Raw genomic sequence first — 23080 nt, 5'->3', positions numbered from 1 at the left:
GACCGCACTTTAATAAACTTCCGCTGACTTTCATTCTGAATATGCATCTGTGGGAAGCATGACTAGGAGCATGAGGAGGGAGGAGATTAGATTACCCTGACAAAAGCTGAAAGGACTTTTTTTTTTTTTTTCTTTTTTTTTTTTTGAAAGTCGCGTCTTACTTTCCTTGATAAGCCACACAATCCATCTGATGCTGACTGGTACAAACTAAAGAGACTAAAGCAAAACACGAAAGAAGACATTAGGTTTAAAGCAATAAACCTTCGGTCTTGAACAGTTGGCTTTTATGGAAGTAGATACCAAAGAGAATTTATCAATTCAAATCCATTATCCGTGTACCAAATTTCAGTTTCACTGCATGCACTACTGCTCAAAAGTTCAGAATCAATATTTTCAATAGAAATTCTGTGTATTCACGCTCAACTTTATAGGTTTAAATTGTGTAGAAAGCTATAAAAAAGTCATTTAGAAGTGAATGAGGTTTCAAGTGCAATATCCACAATGATTGCAAATAGAGTTAAAATTTGGTGAGAAATTGCTACAAATACCGCAGATAATATTATAATTTATAATTAAATCATGTCTTGCAGTAGACATAATTGAAATAATCAATAAAAAATCTAAAATGCCTTTTGGTGTCTGAATTACTACATTTTTGGACTGTATTGTATACAGTGTTTTAACCATGTTATGACTCTATATCTATTCTAATACAATCTGCCACTAGATGGCAGCACATAGCAGACTACGTGACTACACTCAGTGTAGAAGGTACTGTATGTGGTGGGTTAATATGTGTGAATATGTTGCAGATCCTTTTAAAACAACTTCATCAGCAGCATTTGCTGTAGTTTCTTTGAATATAAAATACTTTGTCACATGTACCACAATGATCAATCTGAACAGTCTTATTCAACATTCAAATGTATATTTACTCTTTTTTTTCTGTGTAATGCACAGCTACTTTGTAAGTGAGGATAACGTCAATGTACACCAAGTTTAAATAAAAGTTGACTGGGTGGTCAGTTGTCGTCATTGCTAAGCTGTTTCTACCACAGTCTGGGAGGTACACATTCGTTTTCTATATCACAGCTGTTTGTTTCACTAACAGCACGGCATCTTGTGCGTAATCTGTATTTAAGATTAAGGCTGCTGTGATACATCACGCATATCCACAAATGCATAGATGGTCTATACATGACCTCCTTCTACAGCTCTGCCCCCCATTTGTTGAGCTGAGATTACGAGTGAAGGCTTGGTAGTGCTCTTAGTCCTGACGTAACCCCAATTAATTAAGGAATGATGGACATTATGATGTCAGTGGCTGTGAGTGCAGATGGGAGCCGATGAGAGCAGGTAGGTTGCAGGGTGTGTGTGTGTACACGTGTACGCAGTGGGCACATACCATAGGGTTCAACAGTGCCAGAAAGGGCTTTTTTTTCCCTTTCTTTTTTTCATGGTACACTGCGCTGGGTCTTACCTCAGCACTTTCTCTAACTCTCTCCCTTTGTCTGACCCTTCCTTCACATGGCACATTCTTACTTCATCTGGCTGGACACTGGCTCTTAGATGTTATGTGCTCCGCAAGAAAGAGAAATGAATATCACATATATTCTGCTAGCCCCATGATACTTGTGGAGCCTATGATGTGCAGAGTGGCTTCCCTGCTGCCTATAAGAAAGCAAAGAAAATAAAGCAACACACTAGAGCTCTTACTCTTTAAAAAAAAAAAAAATCAAAAAAAAAAAAAAAAAAAAAAAAAAAAAATCAGCAAGTCAAGCATGATCATAGTAAGAACAATGCTTCCAGACAGCCTGTGTTTCCAGACAGGTGTGTGCTTCCAACCATACCATGAAAAATATTGATGGTGTTGCAAGATTATCATTCAGGCTGAAGAACAGTAGTTTGTTTTGCTTGGTCCAGTACCTGGTTTAAAATGTATAATTCTGTTAAGGTATTTGTGAATATTTAACTCATTGTTAAGTCATTACAGGCTCAGGCCAGCACAACAGTACAGTGTACAGTACAAGTGTCCGTCAGATTTTTCTTTAGTTTTAAGTAGATCTAAACTAGTTAGTGGTTGACAAACCACTGAGTCGAAAGTGAAGCACAATAAACAGCAAAGCAGTTTTTCAGCAGACAATACACTGTCTTTTCTCCATGCAGCCTATTATATCTATATCAGTCTGTATCTGTCCTCATAAAAATATATTCAGCTGGCTACACTGCTGGCATTGTGACAGGTATATGGAAAAATAATTCAATACCCACTGAGGTTTAAGCAAGAAATATAGTACATATAGCACCTAAGGGTCCATATCCTACAACCCCAATTCCAATGAAGTTGGGACATTGTGTAAAACATAAATAAAAACAAAATACAATGATTTGCAAATCCTTTTCAATGTATATTCAATTGAATACACTACAAAGATAAGAGATTTAACGTTCAAACAGATAAGCTTTATTGTTTTTTGCAAATATTCACTCGATTGATGCCTGCAACACATTCCAAAGAAGTTGGGACAGGGGCAACAAAAGACTGGGAAAGTTGAGGAATGCTCAAAAAAAACACCTATTTGGAACATTCCACAGGTGAACAGGTTAATTGGAAACAGGTGAGTGTCATGATTGGGCATAAAGGGAGCATCCCTGAAAGGCTCAGTCATTCACAAGCAAGGATGGGGCGAGGTTCACCACTTTGTGAACAACCGCGTGATCAAATAGTCCAACAGTTTAAGAACAACGTTTCTCAATGTGCAATTGCAAGGAATTTAGGGATTTCATGATCTACAGTCCATAATATCATCAAAAGATTCAGAGAATCGGGAGAAATCTCTGCAAGTAAGCGGCAAGGCAGAAAACCAACATTGAATGCCCGTGACCTTCGATCCCTCAGGTGGCACTGCATTAAAAACCGACATCATTGTGTAATGGATATTAACCACATGGGCTCAGGAACACTTCAGAAAACCACTGTCAGTGAACACAGTTCGTCGCTCCATCTACAAGTGCAAGTTAAAACTCTGCCATGCAAAGCAAAAGCCATAGCTCAACACCACCCAGAAACGCCGCTGGCTTCTCTGGGCCTGAGCTCATCTGAGATGGACTGACGCAAAGTGGAAAAGTGTCCTGTGGTCTGACGAGTCCACATTTCAAATTGTTTTTGGAAATCGTGGACATCGTGTCCTCCAGGCCAAAGAGGAAAAGAACTGTCCAGATTGATATCAGTGCAAAGTTCAAAAGCCAGCATCTCTGATGGTATGGGGGTGTGTTAGTGCCCATGGCATGGGTAACTTGCACATCTATGAAGGCACCATTAATGCTGAAAGGTACATACAGGTTTTGGAGCAACATATGCTGCCATCCAAGCATAGTCTTTTTCAGGGACATCCCTGCTTATTTCAGCAAGACAATGCCAAGCCACATTCTGCACATGTTACAACAGCCTGGCTTTGTAGTAAAAGAGTGCAGGTACTAGACTGGCCTGCCTGCAGTCCAGACCTGTCTCCCATTGAAAATGTGTGGCACATTATGAAGCGCAAAATATGACAACGGAGACCCCGGACTGTTGAGCAACTGAAGTTGTACATCAAGCAAGAATGGGAAAGAACTCCACCTACAAAGCTTCAACAATTAGTGTCCTCAGTTCCCAAATGCTTACTGAGTGTTGTTAAAAGGAAAGGTGATGTAACACAGTGGTAAACATGCCCCTGATCCAACTTCTTTGGAACGTATTGCCGGCATCAAATTCAAAAGGAGTGAATATTTGCAAAAAACAATAAAGTTTATCCGTTTAAACATTAATATCTTGTCTTTGTAGTGTATTCAATTGAATATAGATTGAAAAGGATTTGCAAATCATCGTATTCTGTTTTTATTTGTTTTACACAACGTCCCAACTTCATTAGAATTGGGGTTGTACATTTCCCTTTTTTTTTACCCCCTGGGGTCAACTTATGTCCCAAAAAACAGCTATCATGTTTACATGACCATTTTGAAACCTCTCTATATGCTTTAGAACTAAAATAGGCTATTTATGTTACTGTGCATAAATAGCAGACTACACAGTAGACTGACTGAGTCCTGCGCAAATGTCAGAAACCACCTCTCATTTACTTGATTACAATATATTCATTTTCAGGAGGTCTTCTGAGGAGATTAACCCCTTAAAATCTCAGGCTTATTACATACTAAGACTTGTTATTCAGTAACTACAGGGACGTCAATGCAACTTGGCTGAGCTATTCTTAGGTTATTAAAGTGTGTAATAAATCTTTGGGTCCAAAGGCAGGCCAAAGGGGTTAAGTATAAAATAATCCACTTGCTTAAGGAAGGCAAAAGACAGCAGAAAACACACGTTTCTAAAACTGGAGGTGGAAAACAAATAATAAAAGTTATGCAGAAAATCCATGACAAAAATCCAGACAACCATGCAAGTTCTGGTAGACCACCAAAAAAGGCACCATCAGATAAACAGTACTTAAAGCTTTCATCTCTGCGAAAGGAGATGATCAAGCTCCAGTCTTACTTCAGCTCTGACACACATCCACAAGAAATCATGAGTCTGAAGAGATGTGTAGCTGTCAAGAAGCCAGTACAAGGAAACAGACAAGAAGGACGTTTGCAAATGAAACAAAGATGCTGGTGTTCTCAGAACAATGGATTGACCACCCCAGAGTCCAGACCTCAATATCATGAAATATTGTTGGAATCACTTGGATTGTGAGAAGGAGAAAATGCAACCATCATCTAAGACTGAACATTGAAGATGTGGAAAAATATTCCTTCGGATTTCTGTGATAAACTGAAAGCAAGTCTCTTGAAAAGACACAAAATACTGCAATTTACTTGTTGAGCTTTCATTGTGGTTTTGTGTTAAATGTGTTTCCTGGTTTTTTCTAATACTGCAAACTGAATAACTTGAAATAAATTGTTATTTGTGTAAATTCTTTTCTGAATTGACTTCCCTATTACTGCGCCTCACGGGAAAAATGGGAAGGGAAGGGAAAAAAAAAAAAAAAAAAAAAAAACCACAACAGTCCTGGCTGAAACACTCGCTGGGCTAAAGTGCTGTAGACTGAACTAGAAAGCTTATGTAAATGTATTTATTTTCATGACATCACAAATACAAAGAATTCAACCCAGGCTATATGTACTGTGTCATGAAATGTGCCCAGTGTTCATTTGAATGTTTACATACTATACAAATTATTTTAACACTTTTATTTACAGAAAGTGATGATCCATGATACAGGCCTAAAAAAATTAGTAAAATGTTTTGCGCCAAATGCTGCAGAAGCAGTGACCCCAGCAAAGACAAAAGCAGCGAGGAAGAACTATGCTAACCTTGTGCAAGCAGTGAATTCTGTATTATAGCTGACCCTGTAATCTGCATAGAGGCCTCAGAGTGCCCCAAGTAGTTCAACTAGACATGAATTCTGACAGGTCCCTGCAGACAAGTAAGATTAAACTGAAGGACGTTTTTGTGTGGAGCTGTCATACACACCCTCACACAGCCTGACACACTGCCCCACTGAGGGGAACTGTGACGCAGAGTGAATCACATGAATGATTCTATTTCTTCCATCTCATCTTTTTTAAGGCACACCAGTCCATTTTCTCTGTATGTATGTGGATCCAGTGCCAAGAATGATGCAAAAGGAGGGCTGGAATTGAAAACAAGTTAGATATAGACACGTTGTAAACTGAGATATATAGCCTGATATCGCTGTAAAATGGGAAACTCTCAAGCATATGGAATGAAGCTGATGTTAGTCATATACTGCAGCTCTAGTCACACTATCAGCTGATGGGTTGCTTTTCTAAGAAACAGAACAGAGCATCAACTTGATGAACCATAAGAGAGCACCCCACAGAAACATCATCAATTTGTAATGGGCTGTAATTTCTTCAAGAAACACACCAGAGTTCACTGCATTTTAAAAACCACTTTCCATCTCATTTGCTGACACAGTGCTCCTCATGTTTATTCATCCATCAACAGGACCATGTTTTTCAGACCTCATCAAACAAAAACGGATCTTTCCGGCTCTTTACATTAATAGCTTTATTTTTTGCCAATACTTAATGGTTACATGTACAGAAAGAGTAGATAAAATACAGGAATCTTTCCTCCTGTGAAATAAAAGGAGGCAGAATGTCATTCTCAGTCTCTGGTAAATATTTCATGCAAAAGAGCAGGAATCATGTCATCTGCTTTTGTGTTCGCTTAATTATCTACAGCTGACTGGACGGCATTCCCCAGAGAGGTTAACGGCGATCTGCCACATGCTGGAGCTTCATGTCTAACAGCTAAGGCACACTATCACTGGGTCTCCTTCTCCAGAGCTGCTGTCAATCATACTGAACATGCAGTGACCCTGCTGGCCTGATGAAATGGCAGCAGTTTAGCCCTCCCACACACTGAACTCTCCTCAGGGAGGCAGTAATGACACGGATTCATCACTGTAGTCTTAATTAACATCTTTCAAAGTACTGTAAAAAGCAGAGGTTTCTCCTGAGAGCTTAGTTCACTTTACCAGACCTGATCTGGAGATCTGACTAAGCTTAGCAGAAAGAAGGATTATTTCTCCGCAAAGCTGAGCTATCCTACAACAATGTGTGTAAACAATGCTGTACAGAACATACAATGACATTCAAGTACAATTGCTCTGAAACGGTTTCTTCTTTAATGATCACTGATACACAGCACAAAACCTCAAACAAGTAACAAAGCAGCATTCACTCACTAACAAAGATCATTCCATTATATGCACATGTGATCCTCATTTTAAAACAATAAGTGCATTTTAAATAGACATTTGATTTCATGTTCATATATATTAAGGGGTGTCAAGTATGGATTTGAGGTAACTAAAAATGCTGGATTGAAGACGGATTAAAAAAAAAAAAAAGATCTTGTTTAATCTGGTAACAAATCCAGCCTGAAATATCAATCAATCATATTGTGTGTTGTGATGTTGACTGTGTATTTCTTCCTGTGGGCTAGTAGAGTGTTTGAGATGCTCATCTCAAGTGAAGAGCTTAAAATAAAAAATAGCTCAGTTTAAAGCTTTGTAGTTATTATATAACTACTATATAATTATATAGTGGACTGGTATCAGTACTGACCAATAATCAAGGTTTCAATATCAGTATCAGAAAAGAAAAATGTTATTTTGAGCCACTTCTAGTCACCGCTATTTCCAGTCTTGCAGGGTCAGTTGTGAACTTTAAGCTAAATATAAGTGTAGGGGGAACATAGACTTATTACAATGAGAACAAAGAGTTTGAAACTTCCAATCCCACACTCACAAAAGCCCCAAGTAGGAGACGATTGTCAATACTGTCACAGACAGCAAGCCTGTCTTTAGCTCATGGATGTAATGTAAGTTAGTGCAGCTCATTAGTTGCACGAACTTGGTGCAATAGCATTCCGCTAGCTAACTTGCTCTGCTTGTGTTATTGATCAGAAGTGCCATGGCTAGAGGAATGTGGTGGTGGATATTAGAAAGGCTGTACCTTTCGCTGCAAGTTGTCCCAAGATGTGTATTCTAGTTATGAGATCACGTCTGGCCTTGTGAATCTAAATTATCACTTGCAATAACAAAAGCACGGTGTGAATCAGCAGTATTTTTTACTCTGAGATCATTGAAATAGGCCAATATATTTTTCAGAATGCACTGTAAACTTTCCACCATTTTTACCTTTGTTTTTAGAAAATCGAAGAAGAGATATTTTCTTTGAATCAGATTAAAACTTGTGCTTACAGTTTTTATTCGTGGAAAAAAACAAAAAAACATTCCATGCATTTTTGCGTCATACAGGAAAAAGATGAAAACTATGATACAGAACATAAATTGAACATAAATGTAATCATTTGAATAGTGTAACCACATAATCACATGCTACTGAATAGTACAGCAAAAATTAATAATAAAATTAATAATAGCAATAACTCAGCATCTAAGGGTTAAAACCTTGACTTCGTCAGCTGTGGATTTTTCTTTTAAGTGAAAGAAAAAGATGAAACACTTCCAACACATCTTAAACTAACTCTAACGATCAGTGTTTGACATTAGCCTCTGTGCAGTTCTTTTTCACAATGCATTTGTCTACTTCAGATCTGATAAACTTCTGGGGCCAAAGCTCAAAAGCTTCAGTGACAGCATGATTCATGATAGGATTGCAAAACTTTAAAACAAAATTAGAACCCTATATGAGAAATGGGGCCCTATTTACTCAGAGTAAGATGATATATTTAGACAGTTGTGCCACTCACCCTATACGATCACAGACCCTGAGAATTGGCCCCTGACAACCTCAAGCATGTCAAAGTCATATCGGACACAAAACCCTCCTTCTGACAACTGCCTGAAAGATGACTAGTGTAAACGACTAAAACTAAGCAGCAGTTCGTTTGTATACCAGAGAGAAGGAGTCTCTCTGCAGGAGCGTGTGTCAGGCTTGATATCTTCCATAATTATGAGCTGTGGCAGGGTGATTATAGGTACATCATTGTAGGCCTCTTCAAATAAGAATTGTGCTGATTATCAGGCCTAATTAATGAATGTCCTGGTGTAAAACCTCCAGCCAGTGCTTTGTGTTGCAGCTTCTACACTGAGTAATGAGCACTTCATCAGTGTCTCGCTTTGTCAGACTGCAAAACTGTGTGAAAATGAATAACACCCCATATAATTACAGTGATGGAGCGCCATTCTATAAAACAATTAAAAATCTGTCATGGGACTGCAGGTTGAAATAGCACTGTGTGATATCCAACAAGGCTGAAAAATGAAAGATTCTGCCACTGTTGTCAGATACATAATTATACTGGCTGAATAACCCAAAAATTGGGAGTTCATGTATCCTTTTCTTAGACTTCAACTGTGATGACAGTTCTAAAAACGTAAAGGAATACTCGAGTTTAGGGAGGTAAATGACTGACACATTAACCGTTAACCGACAAATAATAAATTGTTCGACCAAAAAAAAAAAAAAAAAATACATATACATATATATATATATATATATATATATATATATATATATTTATATATATTTCTATATCATTTCAAACATGAAACTGTTCTTGAATTGGATGCATGAGAGTTCCGCCAGATAAGCCTACTAAAAATTAAGCACCTAGTTAAAAACAATTGTGTTCAGGAGCACATTTTGAGAGGAAGACACAACTATTTCACTCATGTTCTGAAAGAGAAAGTGTGGTAAACAGCAGTGTGAGGAAAGGACGCAGTGAAAGGTGATTCTTTTGAGAGCCATTGGCATTACACTGAGTTAAAGCTAGCTCCAGTCATATGTTTTACCTTGGGCTAGTAATGAGGGGTAAATATAGCTTTAAAATATAGGACATTCATCAGTTTATCATTGTCTATTAATCGTTTGTCAGTTTTCTAGTTTTTTTTTAATTACTGGTATGAACTGGGCTGTTTAATTCATATGCACATTTTGACCTGATGCCACCTATCAGCACTACTTTCCATGGTCCATACAGTGCATACATTTTAATGTCTTGGTGCATTAATACAGAGTTGTGTATGGTAATTAACCAAGATTAGTTATTTTGATATAATAATTTGATATAATAATTATATTTGATATATAATTATCGTTTGATGATAAAAAAACATATGTGGCAGACAGAGACTAGGCAAGTCCTTTAAATTAACATTAACAAGCCATGAATAGAAGCGCAGCTTATTTTTGTTTTGGATGTGCTAGAAATAATTTAGTTACCCTTGATGATGTTCTCATTTCAGTATGTCTACACAGCCGATCTCAGGCATCTGTCTTTTTAAAAACTCATGCGCTGCTCCCTTGCCCCAGTCTGAAAATTCTCACCATTGTTTGGCTGGGGAACTGCTGGTTGTTCTAAAAAAGGGCCTCTCACTCTCTCACGGTGGTTTTGGGGTCCTCATGGGGCTCCCTTTTAATCTGTCTCTAGTTCCATAAGCCGCCTTAACTCCACTGCTTGTTGTTGTTCTGATACAAAAATGGCCCTGCTTTGGTTTTCTCTTCTGGACTTTTTTCAAGCACACGGTCTCGGACACCTTGATGTTGCATTAAAACTGCTTACATTCCCAAATATTCAACACGGGCTTGTCCGTTTCTGCTCTCAGATAGTATATGACTCCCTTGTCTGTCCTTCTTAGCTGCACGCAGTTCAGCTAGAGTTAGGCTCAAAGAGCACTAACTAAAGACTAGGCTATATAAAGGGAAATGTGGCTGTGGTAGAAAATGAGATCTGAATGATTCAGGGGGCCTCACTCTCTATTTTCACCCTTTTCTTTTAATGCTGGAGCAGAGTTCATTCAGGCATAAAAGCGTCAGTAAACTTTTTACATTTCTTTATGTTTTATATATATAGAAAATATATATGTGTGTGTGTGTGTGTGTGTGTGTGTGTGTGTGTGTGTGTGTAAAACATATGTATATGTAAACATGTAGGGAGAAAGAAAAAAAAAAACTGTAACCAGAGTTCAAAAAATGATTAAAGGATATACATAGAAGCTGTTAGTGTTAAACACAGTGGACACACAAGTATTGAAAAATAGGATATGTTTAGTTGATGAGTTTTTGTGCAACTGCTTGTTAAACAGACAGTTTCTGTCTGACACAAAACTATGAGTAACTTGTTAAAATATCCATTAAGTACAGGAACTCAAATAAATGGAGGGTGGTCTTTGACTTTTGCACAGTACTATATAATCCACAAAAGATCAGAGTCTGGTCAGTTACAATAGTATATAATTTAAATTCCAAACCTGCATCATTAGAAACATGTTGAGAAACATCCCTATACCATTCTACACATGACCAAGTCATTTAAATTCCATAAGTATAATTTAGTTCTACACATGTGTAGGGGTAGGATACATTAGCAGGAGACAAATGCATCATGATGGGCCATAATGAGGCAGCACAGTGCTGCTCTGATTGAATATGCTTCATGAATCATGAAACAGATTGATTTTTCCATCAATACAGTGCCACCCATTCCTTCCCATGTGGGTAATTCACAGTGGACTGCCCAAGTGTCAGGTTTAAACAGCCAGTAGGGCCAAACTCATGGCTGCATCAATACCAGAGCAGCGGTCACTGCTCACACCTAGATGAAAAAACTGCTGATACAGAAACCCGCAACAGATCTTGAGGCTTTCTCTTATGACACATTGCGTTACAGCAAATACAGAAGGGTACACTGACAGTAGCAAATAAAATGTAATCCATCTTGATCACCTCTCCATAAAAAATATATTGCAGAAGTTAATAATGCATGGTCCTAAGGAATCTGACCAAAAAAAAGTCAAAGTTAAAATGGAATCATTAGAGTCATGAATTATCCATCTCCATTTAGCCTCTCCAGCCTGGTGTGCACAGATTAAATGGATGGATATGGGTGCTAAAATTAAACTGATCACAGGGAATTCAGGAAAGGTGAGGTACTTTTAAATAAGAGAAACACTGATTTTAGTTGTTTTTTTTGGGGTTTTTTTTTTTTTTTTACACAGGTCCACTTATGTCTGGTTTTATGTACCAAATACAGTCATAATCACTGATACAGGACCATTTTCCAACTTTCCTTTATCTCTTAAAATTAAACACATTACTGTGCCTTTTAGATATACAGAATATACAGAAAATGCCTCTGTTCTGATTGGCTGTCCTGTATAGTGTATATAGTGTATAAACACCCCTTATACTTAAATGTCAATAGGCAGCTACTCTGTTTCTGCCCAAATAAGCAGACACATTTAATTGCTTTTTGACATCACAGCATTTACTTCAAAATGGGTTGTTTTTGCCGTTATGTTTCCATATACAGTCGTGTATTTGTACTTCCCTTTTTCTTTTGTTTTTTTGCATATTTACCACACGTTTCAGATCATCAAACTACTTTTATTATTAGACAAAGATAACCCAAGTAAGCATTTGCTGTTTTTAAATGTTTTCATTTATCAAAGGAAAAATGCTGTTCAGTCATACCTGGCCCTGTGTGAAAAAGTAATTGACCCTTAGCTACTAAATCAATCAACCAAATTCAAGACTAGTGGGTTCAACTTCACTGCCCTCACCCAGGCATGATTATTGCCAAACTTGTTGAATCTAAACATACCTTTAACAGAACCTGTCTGGCAATGTGAACAGGCCAGAAAGTCTCAAAAAGCTGTCTGGAAAGGGTTACAAAGCCATTGCTAAAGCTCTGTAAGACTCCACAGTGAGAGCCATCATGCGCAAATGGGGAAACCAGAGCACAGTAGCGAACCATCCCAGGAGAAGTTGGCATAAAAATTTTTTTTACCAAGAGCACAACCACAACTCATCCAGGATATAAAAGAAACCAGATGAACATCTAAAGAACTGCAGGCCTCACTTGCCTCATTCAAGGTCAATGTACAGGATTCCGCAATAAGAAAGACACTGGGCAAAAATGGCATCCACGAGAGAGTTGCAAGGCATAAACCACCAAAAAAAAAAAAAAAAAAAAAAAAAAAAAAAAAAAAAACAAAAGCTCATCTTGCATTGTTCAAAACCATATGGATGACTCCCAAGACTTTTGGGATAATATTCTGCGGACTGATGAGTCAAAGGTGAAACGTTTTGGAAGACATGGATCCTGTTACATCTGGCGTAAAGCTAACACTGCATTCCACCATAAGAACATCATACCAACAGTCAAACATGGTGGAGGTAGCGTGACGGTGAGGGGCTGCTTTGCTTCTGCAGGATATGAATGACTTGTCACAACTGATGGAATCATGAATTCTACTGTCAGAAAATCCTGAAGGAGAGCCCATCAGTTTGTGACCTAAATCTCAAGCACAGTTGGGTTATGCAGCAGGACAATGATCTGAAGCACGCAACCAAGTGCACCCCTAAATGTCTCAAAAGAAACAAAATTCAGGTTTTGGAGTCAAATTCCTGACTTGAATCCCATTGAGACACAGTGGCAAGACCTAAAATTGGCAGTTTATGTTGAGAAACACTCCAGTGTAGTGGAATTCTGCCAAGTGTAGGCCAAAATTCCTCCACAGTGATGTAAAAGACTGATCGCAATTTATGGCAAACTTTGATTGCAGCTGTTACTACCAAGGGTGGCACAATCGATTACTAGGTTTGGGGGGCATTTATGTTTTCCTATGGGTGATATAGGTTTTGAATACATTTTTATCTTAAATAAGTAGAATGACCATTTAAAAGCTACATTTTGTTTTTACTCATGTTGTCTTCTATTAAAATTAGTTGGATGATCTGAAACATTTAATTGTGACAAATTAGCAAAAATAGAAGAAATCGGGTGGGAGCAAATACTTTTTGACAGCATTGTATAGGCTTTATAAACTGGGGATGTAACTGCAATGTTTTAATTTCCAACAATTTTTGCAGTCGTATAAACTCTGATTTCAAAAATCTTTTATCCCTTAAATCCCTGGCTTTTGTTATTTTACCTTTAGGGCTGATAAAGATGATAAAGTGTATATAAGTAAATAAAATAGTTTTAATGACATCACAAAACATACTAAATTCAAAACAGGCTGTTTTTGCAGTTTAGTTTCCATATATGCATTGTATGATAAGTACGCCTCATTTCAAACTGTGTTTTCCACTATATGAACTCTTTAATGCTTCTGTGTCCGACAATTATAAAATGGTGCCCTAGAAACACAATAATTCATTTGAAACTTCAAATAAATTACCGTGAAGATCAATTCAGGCCTTGTGGGAATAAAAACACTTTAAAGGTGAAATAGGTCATCTGAACTGCTTCATGGTTGCAAGGAATGCACTAAAATAGAGCAAAAATTAACACACCTCTCTTCACCACATGTTGTATCCTAAATTCTGTATTTGTGAATCACTAAAGCATCTGCAGCTGACTGTGTGTACTGAATCACACTGGTGACAGATAAATGATTCTCTCCGCCCTGAAACATGGAGCCTGTCAGTGACGAGCGCTGGGTTGTTGCTCTACACGGTTTGTCTTTTTATAATGAGTCTCTCCGTATGTGCATCCCACCAACACTGAGAACACAGGGGAGCGGCAGAGTCAAGGCAGATTGATATCTCAATTAAACTACAGCAGGCCCTTCATCTACCCAGCCCCATTCTTCCACCTTACATACATAGCCCCCTTCTCTCTTCTGTCAGCTCCCACATCTTATTGTGTGTTCAAACGAACTGTTACGTCCAAAATACTGCTGCTGTCATATGAAAACTTGAAACGGTCACTTTGTAGAACAGGCCAAATTTGATCATTTTAAATGTACAGGAACATGAGATTTAGTGATTTTTCAAAATTTCTATTGGTCCAGTCATGATGTTCACACAATGAAAGGTATCTGCCATTTTCAAATGGGATAGAAAAAAGGCTATGAGGACAGTGACGATATATTCCAAAAAAAAAAGGAAGAGCATGAAGAGATGATGAAACAGATGCGCAAAGTGAGGGGGCTGAGCGTTAATTTAAGTAAAGGCTTTGCAGTAACCCCCAGAGGGCAATCCCCTACTGTGCAGGGATAGAGAATTAGTCTTTAGCTCTATTGGATCATCATGGATATACAAAATCATGCCGGGCCAAAGACAAGAGAATTCTCGGCCGGTCAGCCTGCCAGCCAGGTGCCCTGCGGAGAGCGCTTAATAACATCTCTGTCAGGCAGATTCCTTCAGCTCTCATAATATAAATGCTCATTCAACAGTTCCTCTGCATCTAAGGCATATCTCCAGGGCAAATTCCATTTGAAATAACTATTAATGCTGAATCGGATAGATGTCAGGGCAGTCCAAACAAAAGGTTCTCAATCTAGGGTAAGCTGGGAATTACCAAGGGGCTTATACAGAAAATATAGCCAGACACAATTAGAAATATTTCTAGGTAGAAATACTCACAATGCTTCTGTACACAGACAGTAATATTAGCGCTAGGTAAAAAGTTTCACATTCTTCAGTACTTTCTTGTGCACCTTTGTATTTTCAAGTGATAATTTTATTTGAGTTTACAGAATATGCTTTTTGCTTCACTTCGAAGTCATTTACATTTGGTTACTTCCTGTTTGGGTTTAATTTTGCTCTGTTGGTCCGAATCCTGTATTGCTAAAAAGATCAGAACCTAATTTCTATGCTGAAAAATCCTGGATGTACAAAGACGTTCCACTGCAGCTCTATAGAACACTGAGTACTCCAGAAGTGCTTAATTCCTACTTATGTTAGGTAAGGGCATTTGATGTGCAACAAATACACACAGACATATCATCACCTCACAATGTTCAGCTTTGCAATATCACCTCTGACCCTTTGGAAAGTGTTATACTGATACTAATATACTACTACTTTACTAGAAATTGAAAATGGGTATGGCTGAAACCAGAAAGTGTGATGTGTTAGAAACGGACATATTTAATGACCACAACAGTTTGCAGATTAATCAGCAAATGCTGACGTTAACAGCAGGCAGAGAGAATTTAATTTAGACAGATTTTGGAACAAGCATGCTTAGCTCTCATAGGCTCATGGATGCTAATGAGACGGACTGCCTGTGTTTTGAAACTTGGCCCTGAATGCTTCAAAATTTTTGTATTGAAGTACTGAAGTAATTTGGTCAGCACCAAAAGAGTATCAAAATCTGAAACTTGCCTCAGTGCATTGATGTCTGGCATATATTTTAATGAAAACTAGAGTACCGACAGCGGAAACACTCATCTACACCGAATGAACACCCAAATCAACAATACCAGGTATGGTGAGACTTTCTGTAAATGAGATGCTTCAAAGCTCTTTTTAGTTTATTTTCATTCCACTGACTTTAGACCAACTCAAGCTGAATCAGTTTTACATGGGGATTTTTTATGTTTTTCTCCTAAAGGCCACTTGTAATATTTGTGTGGTTTTATTAGCCAAAAAAATCGTAATTGGCCATTTTCCAATCTAATTTCTAAACAGAATAAAACAGGCTGTTTTTGTTACTGTGCTTGTAAGACTGATTCATCTAAACAAGCTTTGTTCTGACTGTCTTGCCATTTACACAGGTAAATGTGCTGCTTTCATGTCCTTACAATAATCAATCAATTCAAAACATGCTGTTTCAGCAGTTTAGTTTCCATGTATGGACTCCATGGGCTGGTGAGTGAACTGTATATAATCAAAGACTTGGTAGTTTTTGCAGGTATGACATGTAACAATTCCAGAGTGAATTACCTTTTACAATTGGCTGAACCCAAAGCACCCTCAGTAATGGTAGTCCTGTTCAAGCTGAACAGGACTGAAATAACTGGAATAACAAAATCTGCTAGCAGACATGATCAAGCACCATGTTGTTTTTGCTTTTGAATGTGGTGCCTGTTGTGTAACGCTGATGAGTACAAGGGCTACATGTGGGCTGTATTTATCTGGGAACATTAATCAGATGCATTTTGACTCTACACTTGTCCTTTTTTCAAGGGGTTTGTCTGAGGTTTTGATACAGTGTGTAAAAAGCACTATTTCAGCTGGATTCATTTTGGGAGGGTCTGCATAAGTTGTTGGGATTTGATTGTGCACATTCCAACAAATTACATTACAGACCCTCTTAAAACAAATCCAGCTGAAATAGTGCTTTTGACACACTGTATCAATATTCTTTCCATGTGTTCCTGGAAAGACACCAATCAGGCCAGATGCCCTCAGACAGACCTCTCAGAAAGTACAGGTGTAGACGCTGGGGAATAATGCTGTCTGTCAGAGGAGAAAATAGAGCATGTTGTACTTGCACCATAGAGTCCTGAGGGGAAGTTAGACGAGGAGAACAAAATCAAGCTCTAGCCCAGTGATCACAGCACTGGAAAGACAGTGAGGCCACAGCTGTGTAATTATAACTTTTCCACCAGGATGCTCACGCTGATTAGCAATCAAATGAAAAAAGCAGTCACAATCGCTCTGCGCAGAAAACAAAGCAAAAAAACAAGAACAAGGAAGAGCTGATGGCTTTCTGTGACCATTCATCATTCTGACACTGCTGTCACTGCGACTGTTTGGAGAATGAGTCTTGAGGTTACCTCAAAGTATCCGAGTGCAACCACAAGAGCAGGCTTGCTCCCAGGACAGCTCCAACCCCAAGCTTCCAAAATATAAAGAGAGAGAGGAGGGGAAAAAAGGATCAACGACTCTAGGCACGTCTCATCCTGACACATCTAAATGTATGAGCCAGGAATATGGAGTAAACAGACTGGACTAGAACAGTGGGCACTGTGTTGATCAAGATTTTGATGATCAATATATTGCCTGCTAATCATTTTAGTCAATTATTAATTTTGTTTTATTAAGTAACACAATACAGAAGAGCACAATATGCAATTGACTCTGTAACCAATCACTGCACTGTTGTGTGCTGCAAGTTTCCTGGCCAGTTACAGGCATTCTTTGGGTGTTTGAACAAACCAAGACCCCACATGCCCCAACAAATGTAACCTTTTCTGTCTGCAGATATTTAACGTAGGTGAATCTTTAACTATATCACCAAGGGTTCACTGGCATATTGCACAGTGTTTTCAGTATATAGCACAGCAAATTTTATTGGCAATATGTAGCAATATGATCACAGCATGTTATTTTATGCAGCTCTACTTGGCACAGAATATTCATCTGCACCAGCAGATGTCACTTGCACGTGGATGCATGGAACACTTACCTAAACAGATCCATACATACAAACAGGAGTGTTCAGCTTTGTATTAAGATTCATGCAATACATTTGGTCCAACACCCTCCCTTCACTCTGCCAATATAAAGACCTGCTATAATAAAGGATTAACTGCATGGTGAATAATAAACCTGAGGCCGTGCTCGTGGGCAAGTCTAGCATATTTTTAACAGGGCACAGAGGAGTCATTTGACCTTGAGTGTTAACGTGAATATCCTGCCTTTAGGGTTCCTGCATCACCACTCTGCCTGTTAAGTGCTCTCTGGCCTGTGATAGAGGTCCTCAGGAGAGAGATAGCGAGCTACGCCAGCCCACTAATGCAAAAACAGAGCCCATATCTCCTAACAGCTATTTTATCTCATTTAAGTTTTAGTTCTGGGAGATATAAAAGGCCCTCTCAAAATGAGACACCAGAACCAGAGATGTGTAAAAGAAACAAGGGTCTTCAAAGTTTAATCACCACGATAAATGTATGCAAGATGACACACCAGTCTCAATTTTCAAAATGTACCAGAGAAAAAAAAAAAAAGGTCACAAACGAATGAAAGAGCTTAGTGTGCACATAAACAAAATGCTCGCTTATCAGTCGGCGTTAATGATGCACAGTATTGCTAGATGATCTATTATTATTATTAGTAGTAGTAGTAGTAGTAGTAGTAGTAGTAGTAGTAGTAGTAGTAGTAGTAGTAGAAAGCTGAAATATCCCAGAATTATAATCAATAATTTACAACCCAGTTTGTTCCAGTATTGACACACATATGAATGATCAGATGTCCACAATGTTTTAGACATATATCTATAATAGTTACAAATAAAATCAATTACTCAGTTTAAAAAAATTAATTAATTTAGTTCACAATTTGAAATGGTAAGCAGGAAATCTACAGGTAATTACAAAGTTGTATTTAGTAGATTCATCTAAAGCAGATTGTCTTTGAGCCATATTTGTGTGTGCATCAATGAAGCTAAAAATGTTGAAAACTTTAATTAGATCTAAACTGGACATCTATGACAATAGCTAACAGGCTAACAGACTGTAGACGTACTTCAAAACTCCAAACTACAAAGTCAAGAATTTATCACTTCAATGCCTATTAAAATGTTAAATGTTTTGAATGTCCATGTCAGAGCTGGCCTATGGAATAATACATGCTGTGTGGGAAGTGAATATGCACCACTGCTAGCTTTGCACTAAGATAGCATTAGTGCGAGAATCATAAGCAGAAATCTGAATGGCCTTAGCTTGTACTTCATACATTCTTTACAGTATGAACTTGATTTAAAATGTAAATTATTGATATTGGCCATAACAAAGTGTCCATTATCAGCGCAACGTCAGTTGGTGTGCTGCTTGATTTTTTTATGTTCCCCTCACAGATTTTTTTTCTTGGTTCAATCATTCCAGAAGGATGCAGCAGCAGACAGAAGCTAAATGTCAGTCGATCAGACATGTTGCCAGCTCAGCTCATCTCAGCCTCTGCTCTGTCTACCTGCATATGCCAACTAATTCTGAATGATAAATTGGAAGTAGCATCTTCCAAAAGTAAGAGACTCTTTTTGTCAGAACTGAACTTAGGTTCAGCCTCAGTTCTGCACAGCAGAGTCCAGAGTTACCTTGCAGATCAGTCTGTACACCTACATTGATGGAGAAGACAGATGCTGCTCTGTGCTCTTGGCACAAACCACTGCTTACTCTCGATCTACTGTAAACAACTCATACTCTATTAAAGATGCATGTCATGAATATGATATTATTCTCTTTGGGCCCTGGAGCCCTGAACGCATGCACATGACTGGGCTGCTCTTTCCTTACTCTGAGCTGCTTAAGTCAAGGCCTTGACTCAAACACTTCCTTACTTACAGCTGCATCGCTAAGCAAAGAGCTGAGGTGTGAGAATGGTATGAAGGGAACTGGCACCATCTTGACAGTGTTGAAGAAACTGATAATTTTTTTTTCCATTCAATCAAATTATACATGGCTGTGCAAACTGCCAGATTAGAATAAAAACATTAGAAACTTATGTGTTGACAGGTTTTCCACAGAAAAATCACCTAACAAAAATGTATGACTGTGGTTTGGTTTTGTGGCTTATATATTATTTAGACACATGAAATAGATTTCCTCAAATATAATCCCTGTGCAATTTTACAAAAAGCTGACAGCTGAGGAAGAACCACACTATTTTGGTTCCTGAATGAGCCAAGAAGATATCTAACTCTGATGCCTCCTTCACCAATCTTGATCTTATAACAGAGGAATTGCTAGTGAGTGGTTGGGATCTAATTTAGACTGAATCTCCTCAGTACCATAAAGTTACTTAAACACACTAAGATTATTATAATCATTACAGCAGTGCAGCCTCTTATCAGTGTGAAGTGGCAGAAATCTGGCCAGATCACTATCATTCCGAGATAAATCCCTAAAAGAACGCCATCGATCTCCTGTCAAAAGCATGCTCTGTCCACTGGAGAAAACTTCCAGTACAACAAAATATAAAAGCTTTTTTCCACTTCCCAACTTTCTCAGACACATTCTGAAACATGGGGAAAATTCCAGAAACTATAATGCTATACAAGCCAAAATACAACCAGACTGTATCACAAAATAAAACATTCCCAACACAGGAGATCACTTTTCAGTGACATTTTCAGAACAAATTAAAGCCAATCATGGTCTACTTTCTATTGACCAAATCACTGAGGTTAAGCTGCCATCAGCATATACACACACACACACACACACACACACACACACACACAATATTATATTATATATATAACAACAAAGAAAGACAAAGAGACAGAAAGAAATAAAAACAACAGACACATAAGTAACTAAAGGTTCTGAAACAGTGGGGAAATGCTCACACTGATCTCACAGACCAAAAACAAATGCATGGAGTGAAGAATTTGCTTCCTGAATTTTAACATTAAAAATCTGCTGGGTTTCAGTTTTCAACTTTGCACTGTACACTTCTCAGGACTCACAATGGAGTGAAGACATCAGCTGCGTCCCACCATTACTCTATGTCTGCAGTCTTTCACTAGTGCTGTATGTTTGCTTTCTTATTACCGAGCAGTAAAGTGAGAGAAGCACACAGCGAGAAGGACAGAATGAGGGCAGGGCATTATGTGCTCATGCTCATAAAGACAAAATGGAGAGAGTGACGGAGATGAAGGTTTCAGAATGTTGAGGCACACCAGAGGCTTCTGTAGGAGAAGAGGAGTGTGACTGAACTGAAAACACCACAATTACCCTCAGCAGGGGTGCTGAACACGCTGTACAAACAATCAGTGCTCAGCCCTCAGGTTTCAAGTTTCAAGGACAAAAGCAGATTTTTACACTTTATATATATATATATATATATATATATATATATATATATATATATATATATATATAGAGAGAGAGAGAGAGAGAGAGATAGATAGATAGATAGATAGATAGATAGATAGATAGACAGATCTTCCACACAACATTTACTTCTATATAATAATTTCAAATCCTCTGCTGTAATTGAAGAAGCTGGAGTGGAAATAAAAGAGTGCATAAATATTTATACTTTATACTCTAATTAAGGCAGACAATGAGCTCCACAACACAAATTCAAATTGCATGGGAAAGTAAGAGTCATTAAGAAATGTTTTACATTCTCCTCCTGTAATGAATGCAGAGCAGACTGGGGTCACTGGAATTAAGATATAACAGATTTCATTCAGGCAGCAGAGACAGAGCATCATGAATATTTAGCACTGTAAATATGGACCTCTGGGAATACTGCGCCTGCGGATTTACACATGCTCCTCACAGTATGAGATGACGCAATAACGAGGAGGAAAAAAAACAGGAAGAAGTCTTATCTTTTCCATACTTTCCCTTTCCTGTAGGTGTGCAACAAAAATAAAGCACAACATTCAGTCAGATGTTCACAGAGATTCCTTACTCCTGATGTGAAATGATGAGACAGGACATGTAATCTGAGCAAAGCACATTAGTGAGTGATTGTCCAGCTCATTTAAAATGCCATTACTTCCAGCCACATGTGAAATTTTGGGCACCCCAATCAAATTAGGTTTTGTAGATTTTGTGAAAACATGTTCACATTCACAGAGAACACATACACAAAAACTGAATTTTTAAATCTTTTGTAAATGTATTGATTTTTTTTTCATAGCTCTCCAGAGATGTTCGATTGTCTTCAAGTCAGAGATCCAGCTAGGCAACTGAAGTACTTTCACAGAGTTGTTGTTAAGCCACCCCTGTGTTGTCTTGGCTGTGTGCTTAGGGTCATTTTATTGTTGGAAGGTGAACCATCAGCCCAGTCTGAGGTCCCCATCCCTCTGGATCAGATTTTCATTAAGAACACCCCTGTCTTTTGCTCCATCCAGGTTTCCCTTAACCCTGGCTAGTCTCTCTGTCCCAGTTGCTGAAAAACAACCCCACAGCATGATGCTGCCACCACCATGCTTCACTGTAGAAATGGTATTGGGCAGGTGATGAGCAGTGCAGAGTAGATTTTCTCCAAGCAGGATGCTTAGAACCGAGATCTTGTTTCTCACAATCTGAGAGTTCTTTAGGTGCTTTTTTTCACAAACTCAAGGCTGGCTTTCATGCATCTTTTCCATAGGAGAGTCTTCTGTCTGGCCACTATGCCGTAAAGCCCAGATTGGTGGAGTGCAGTTATGGTTGTCCTTCTGGAGGTTTCTCCCATCTGCATATAGGATCTTTGGAGCTCAGCCAGAGTAACCATTGGGCTCTTGGTCACCTCTGTTCCCAAGGCCCTTCACCCTTGACTACTTAGTTTGGTGGGGCAGCCATCTCTAGAGTCCTGGTTGTTGCAAACTTCTTCTGTTTAAGAATTATGGAGGCCACTGTGCTCTTGACAACTTTCAGTGCAGCATCATTTTTTTGTCTCATTGTCTCTTTTTTTGCCCTATTTCTCATTTAATTCAAATAGTATTCTGGGATGAAAAAAATCCTTATAACATTATCATAAGTGGCCGGTAACAGTTATTTCAAAATGAGCTGTTTTCAATTAATAACTGGAACAATAATTGGATTGCAGGGACTGGGGATTGAAACATAGCCTGCTAATATTTTCAGGACACAATTAAGTGTCTTAAAGAGCAAAAGATGAGAAAATCTCACTGGATGTTTGCTGGAAACGATAGTTAATTAAACAACAACAACAACAACAACAACAACAACAATAATCACAACAAACACCATCATTTTCTTCAAGCATTACTTCATCAGCTAGTGTGATCCATCATGGAAGACTGACATGTCGCATGCTGTGATATAACATTGGTATGATTTACAGAATAGTATCCACTTTCCACTTTCACTTACCCCCACTACCTGTACTTAAACAACCCAGAGAG

At 38.3% G+C, this 23080-nt stretch overlaps 1 protein-coding gene across 3 annotated transcripts in view; it reads right to left on the bottom strand.

Moving 5' to 3' along the window:
- sash1b (SAM and SH3 domain containing 1b) overlaps window positions 1-23080 on the bottom strand; it is an 89334-nt gene that overhangs the window by 28667 nt on the left and 37587 nt on the right. The window lies entirely within an intron of this gene.

The sequence above is a fragment of the Pygocentrus nattereri genome, chromosome 10 (assembly GCF_015220715.1).
Source record: "Pygocentrus nattereri isolate fPygNat1 chromosome 10, fPygNat1.pri, whole genome shotgun sequence".
Lineage (NCBI taxonomy): Eukaryota > Metazoa > Chordata > Actinopteri > Characiformes > Serrasalmidae > Pygocentrus > Pygocentrus nattereri.
This window is presented reverse-complemented; position numbering and strand designations above follow the sequence as displayed.